Here is a 6443-nt window from a genome sequence, read left to right on the forward strand (position 1 = left end):
GGGTGACCTTGTGCTGTCTCTCAGCCAAACCTACCTCACAGGGTTGTTGTGGGATTTAATGATGAGGGGAAGAACTATGTATGCCATCTTGTGCTCCTTGGAGAAAAGTGTTTGGAAAAATGAAATAGGAACAGTTTCTTAGTCCTATTTCTTAGCAGAGGTATAAATGCAAGCAGCAGAATGAGACCAGCCCACCTTTCCCTCAGACATTCTAGTTAGTAAAATAACTCACAGACAGAGTCTTAGGTAAAAAGAGAGAAATAATGCTTACAACCTTTCATATGTTCAGGAAACATAGGCTCTAGCTTGGATAGAAAAAGTAGAAGTCTTAGTCCATGATAATGGTTGTCTTTGAAGAGAAGCATGTGGATGCTTCTCTATCCTCAAGCTTAATGGTGGATATGCAGGAATCTGCAAAAATCCCAGACAAAGGAGGAGGAAGAGAAAGCCAGGTAACCCCACCCTTGTCATGGCCCCGTCAGAGGACTCATCAGACGAGGATGACTCAGGAGTAACAGCAGCAGACCCAGAAGCAGCAGACCCAGAAGGAGAAACGGAGGAAACTACTGAGAACCCAGCGCCTTCTCCCCTTCAGCTGCAGAGCCCCCCAGACACAGCTGAAGCCCTTCAGCCAGATGCAGGCAGTGAACAGGATACTCCCCCCTCACCTGCAGAACATAGACAGCAGAAGGTCAGGCAGAAGAGGGGCAGGCCTGTCCACTTAAGGCCAAAACGCTGAGGGCTCACACCTGCTGACAAACCTGCTCCTTACAAGTCAAACCTTGGCTTCAGCTTGTTGCTGACTACAACGTCAGGTGTGGCTTCGTGTGTTTCCAGTTTCCCTGAACCTTATCTTGGACTGACCTCTTGGCAACTGAACCCGGACCTCTACTGACCTCGCTTCTGGACTTTTGGATTGGCACGTAAACTTGGAAAGGGCCTTGCCCTTATCATCTACATCCTCGTTAGCCTGGCAGATTTACGACCAGGATGCCAGCTAATGACTTTCCCGCCCTGATAACTATCCAGGAATTTCCAGCCCCCGCCTGCACCGCTGTCTCAGTGCAGAGCTGACAACCCTTTGGGAAGTTACATCATGTAAAACAGATATATAGGGATATTCCCCAAATATCCCTTAGAAGGAGCATCTCCCTTTTTACAGGGGAACATGCAAATCTGCTTATTCTAACAAAAAGGTGGGAAATAAATGCAATCAATCAATCAATGTTAAGTATTTCTAATAAAAATATAGACACACACACACTTGCACAGATGTGCCAGCTCACACATTGTGGACCTCCAAAAGTTCCCCACCCTTTATCCTCCCAACAGTCCAGCGATGTGGGCTGGGGTGAGAAGCAACCACTGGCCCAAAGTCACCCAGGGAACTGCATTGAGCAGGGGGTTGGACTTGATGGCCTTATACGCCCCTTCCAACTCTACTATTCTATGATTCCATGAGAAGAGTAGGGCAGCTTTGGGTTTAGGTGGAGCAGACTTAGACAGTTAATGTGGCCAGCCTGTGGCCCAGTTCCATTATTTCACAATAAAATGTGCAGAATATTTTCTGCTGGGTAATAATTGAAATGTCAGTCAAGTTCAATTAGTCATGGGTCCAGCTCAGTTCAGGCAGAACCAGATGCCCCTCCTGCTTCCTACCCCAAGGAGAATGGTGCCACCTGGTGGGAGGACACATAAGTCTGGCTGCAGGGGACCTTGTATGGGAGTGTCATCTCCAGTCCAGGCAGGACCCACAGCACCTGGCTCAGCATCAAGATCTATCCCAAGGAGCACATTGTGGAGCACAATGGTGTACTGGCCTGGGAGGAGGTCGATAAGAGTCAGCAAGGGAGGGAGGGGAATGTTGACTCTGGGAAGAAGGAGGGTGTCCGAGAAGTAACCTCTCTCCTGAACACCCCAGGCCACAACAGCAACCATCCAGTCGGACCCTTATTTGTTTTGGACTGCATGTTGTCACTCGGTTGTAATCTGGAGGCATGTAACCATTAATGGGCATCAGACAAGTTACTCTGAAGAGGGGGCTGTCCCACTTGGCCCCCAATACATGCCTGCTCTGGGCCCCTACTGACAACCTATTTATTGAGCATTCATCTGGATTGCCCCTCTGTTGAAATCCAGAAGAATGTAGCTATTAATGGGCATGGGCAAAGTTGCTCTAAGGAGGTGGCAATCCCACATGGGCCCCCAGCAAATGCTTTCTCTTTCAGAACAGACTTTGGGCCCCTCCTGATAACCTGTTTATTGAGCATTCGTCTGGATGCCCACTCTTTATTGAGCATCCATTCCAGTTTTTTAAAAGGGTTTTGTTATACAGCAATGCCCATTAACCCCAGTTCACTTGCATGGAGGTCATACATCTTCTCATCAATCAATTGTTATCCCACAATTTTTAATGCACATCCGTGTCACATTCCTAGTCCCCCAGAAGCCTCCATATGATGATTATTTGTTTTGTAAACATACATGTAAAAGAGTAACACTGACAACCATTGAGACATTGCATAATTAAGTGCCACAAGGTGAAAATTTTCACGTAATTGTCAAATGCAGCCCTGGGCTCCTACTGGGAGGAAGGGCAGGATATATAAATCTAATAAATAATAAATAATTGTTCAACAGGAAAGTTGACTCCCCTTTTGGCTTCCAAGATCATCTTTCCCTTATGCTGAAGTTCCCTTATGCTGAGGGTGGCCTATAGTTATGCTCAGGAGTTGAAGCATAACTACTGAAGTCCAGTGGAAGTTTCCCCAAGCGTTGCTCTGGCCTTGTGCTCCAACTTCCCTATTAGTGGAGTGTTCCACATTTACTGAGGGAAATCTCTCTTCCAGGCCAAATTCAAGGTGCTCACATTGGTGTTTAAAGCCCTAAATGACTTGGGTCCCAAATATCTGAAAGACCAACTCCTTCCCTATAAACCCTCTCAGGTGCTGAGATAGCAGAGGGTGCACTTTTGGTGGTTGCACCCTCAGACAGTGGCATGGTGGCTCAGGAGAGGACATTCTCTGTGGCGGCCCCTAAGTTGTGGAACAGTTTTAGGTGAATGCTGCAGACAGCCTCTTTACGCTGGCCTTGGACACCTGAGATGTACATTTTTAGGGCCCACCATATTTTGTGATTTAAGGTAGTTTTAGCTGTTTTTAATGTCATTTAAAAAAAATTGTTGCAACCCTTCTGAGACCTTTTGGTGAAGGGCAGGTAATAAATATTATAGTTGCAACACTGGGGGACTGTGGAAGACCTGCCCTGGGAGTGAGTACCAGAACATCTGGATGCTTGCTTGCTCGCTCATCTGGGTTGCTGCCAGACCCTGAGCTGTCCCTTTGGGAGCCCCTTTTGGAATCCTGAGGGCTCTACCCCCTTCTATTTTTTTAAAAAATAAAACAATCTATAGGAGATGGGTAATGGGGTTGATGGAAGGTGCCTGTGTCATTCCTGTGCAGGGTGAGAGCGCGTGCAGGGAACTGAATGTTACAAGGAAGTCACCAGATGACTTCAGAATGAGAGTCTGCAACAGGCAGAAGGCTAGCCCTTTCTGGGTGTGAGATGGGGGGGTAGATTTGCCCTGTGTGAAAGATATTGCATAGGTCTGGCTGTTCCTAATTCTCTCAGAGACGTACTGGGATAACTGGTTCTGGTAGTTTTGTTGATGGGCTGTTGTTATGTCTGTATCATGGAGTCTTGGTAAGGAGGGACATGAGTGATGCCACCCCAATTTCAGTGATCTATGCCTTGTTCCTCACTTGTCCCTCCCATGGATAGGTTCCTGGTTGCTCATCTGCTGTGCCCACTGGCCTGTGTGTACTGTTTAATTCCATATCGGGACAAAATAAGACCACACTCAGTCACGATTTGATCATGGATGAGGGCACCAATTTGGTGAGTATTAAGCAGAGCTTGGAAACGTCACTTTTTTGAACTACAACTCCATCAGCCCAATCCAGTGGCCATGCTGGCTGGGGCTGATGGGAGTTGTAGATCAAAAAAGTAACTTTTCCAAGCTCTGGTATTAAGGACATCTGGGTGGGTGAGCTGAGGGGAGTTGATCTGATCCAGCTTTGCCCACCTGGATACTCGGTGCAACACCTGTACAGGCTGCAGGGACAGGGGGGAGGAGTTGCTGTGGTCTACAGAACTTCCTTTGTTCTTTCCCAGTAGCTCGGTGAGTGGCTTCTGACCTGGGGGTCTCATCTTCTAGCACTATCTCATGTTGCATTTTGGATACTCTGTTCATAGGGTTTTTGTGATAAGAGGTATTCAGAGGCAGTTTACCATTACCTTCCTCTGAGTCTGGACGCATCCTAGTCTGGTGTCTCAACTTTGACCATTCCGCATTGGGTGACCCTGATAGGAGGGTAGCCTCTTGGTCTAGACTCCTGGTGGCACTGGTCTCAGCTTCATCAACACTCTCAAACCCTCTCACCATGTAAAGGAGTGCATCCTAGAGGGGGACAAAGGAGAAGTATGAGTAGCACCTCAGATGTCACTTGATTTGCAGTGTATGATAATACAGGAATACAAAGCAGACTTCCTTAATGTTGGGTCTCCAGATGTTGTTGGACTACAGCTCCCATCAGCCCCATCCATCTTGGCCAACAGTCAGGGATGATGGGAGTTGTAGTCCAACAATGTTGGGAGCCAAGGGGGAGGAAATCTGGATACAGTGGCCAGGAATATGGATTGTCAGGAATATGGAATGCTGGGAAGAGGGAGAGTCACTGCAGCTGAGATCCAGAGCATGTTAAGAGCACAAAAGTCTACAACAAATGAAGTCACATCAACTCTCCCTTCATTCTCATTCCTTCAGAAGAGATGGCTTGCTCACTTACTGTCTTCCTAATTTAGCATCTCCCCCTTTAGGATGCACACCTTAATGTGGTGAGGGGGTTGAGAGTGTTGAAGAAGCTAAGAGCAATATAGTTTGAAGAACACTGGGCCCAGGACTGAGATCTGCAGTATCCCACTTGTTACTTCCCCCCAGTTTGAGAAGGAACCATTGATAAGCACTCTATCGGTACTATTCTATAGCCAACTGTGGATCCACCTGATAGCTGTTCCATGCAGTCCACATTTAGCTAGCTCGCTAATCAAAATATCATGAGGCATTTTGTCAAAAGCTTTGCTGAAGTTAAGATATATTATGCCTAGCATTCCCACAGTCTACCAAGGAAGCTACCTAATCAAAAAATGAGATAAGATTAGTCCTGCAGGATTTGCTGGGCGGCAGCAGCCGCAATGGGGCTCGCTCAGCAGTCTCAGGCTGGGGGGGGCATCGCGGCCGCTGCCGCCCAGCGGCGCCCACAGCAGGAGGGGTGAAGCCACCGGCCATCCTTCTTGGAGCAGGGGAACCAGCTCCGGGGCTAAGAAGGAGCCAGCCTGGCCTGCCCTCCACGTCTCCGCCTTTCAGGGCCGGCTCCTTCTTAGCCCTGGAGCCAGTTCTCCTGCTCTGGAAAGGGCGGCCGGCGGCTTCACCCCTCCTGCTGTGGGCGCCGCTGGGCGGCCGCGGCCGCGATGGGGCTTGCTCAGCAGTCTCGGGCTTTCAGCTGTCAAGTGATCCTGACCAGTAAAAGCTGCTTTGCAGCACGCACGCCCACTCCATCCCCACCCACAAGCATCAAGGATCTCATTTTAAAAATGAGGTTCCTTATCAAATCAGAGCTCAGCTGCAATTCAGCCACCTAACAGCAACAAGAAGCCAACAGCACCTCTCTAGTGAAAGGGTAAAAGCCAGACTTGGAATGAATGGTGCCCAGTGCCACAGACGGCAAATGCCCCGGCTCATGCACAGCTATCTCTGATTGGGCAGGACTTGGCAGCCACAAGCACATCCTTGTAGCTCAGCTTGTGATGGGGCCGTTTCTGATAATGGCAGATACGTGATGAAGCAGAGTACAGCTCCTCCCTTGGCAACAGGCAGAGGCTGCGTGTTCTGAAGCAGCCCTTTCCCTCACCAGGCAGGTTTTGCTTTCCACTGCTTTGTCAGCACAGGTTGCCAGTGTGTCTGCAGCGCCTGAGCACCACAGGACAGGGAGGGGAGGGGAAAGAATGACTGCCCCGGCAATGTGCAACACAACACTGCTGAAATTCATCTGGCTCAGCGTGGAGCTGGACTTGAGGGTGCCTTCATGAGCTGCACCACACTCAGAAGCGAAGCAGTGCTGGGATTTTTAGAAGGAAAGAGCCAAAGAAATAGAGATAGACAGTGAGGAAATGATAGGACAGTTCAAGGAAGGAACTGCAGCTCAGGATCTGACTTGGCAGTAAACCTGGACAGCCTACCTAGGACAGAGCTAGGGAGATTCTCAGCTTGAGGGCCACATTACTTTGTGGGAAACCTTCCAGGGGCCAAATACCAATGGTGGGCGGGGCCAGAGGCAAAAGAGGGTGGAGCAATGGATGTGAATCTTTACACACCCGAAGTCAGA

Source organism: Rhineura floridana, chromosome 3, assembly GCF_030035675.1.
Source record: "Rhineura floridana isolate rRhiFlo1 chromosome 3, rRhiFlo1.hap2, whole genome shotgun sequence".
Taxonomy (NCBI): domain Eukaryota; kingdom Metazoa; phylum Chordata; class Lepidosauria; order Squamata; family Rhineuridae; genus Rhineura; species Rhineura floridana.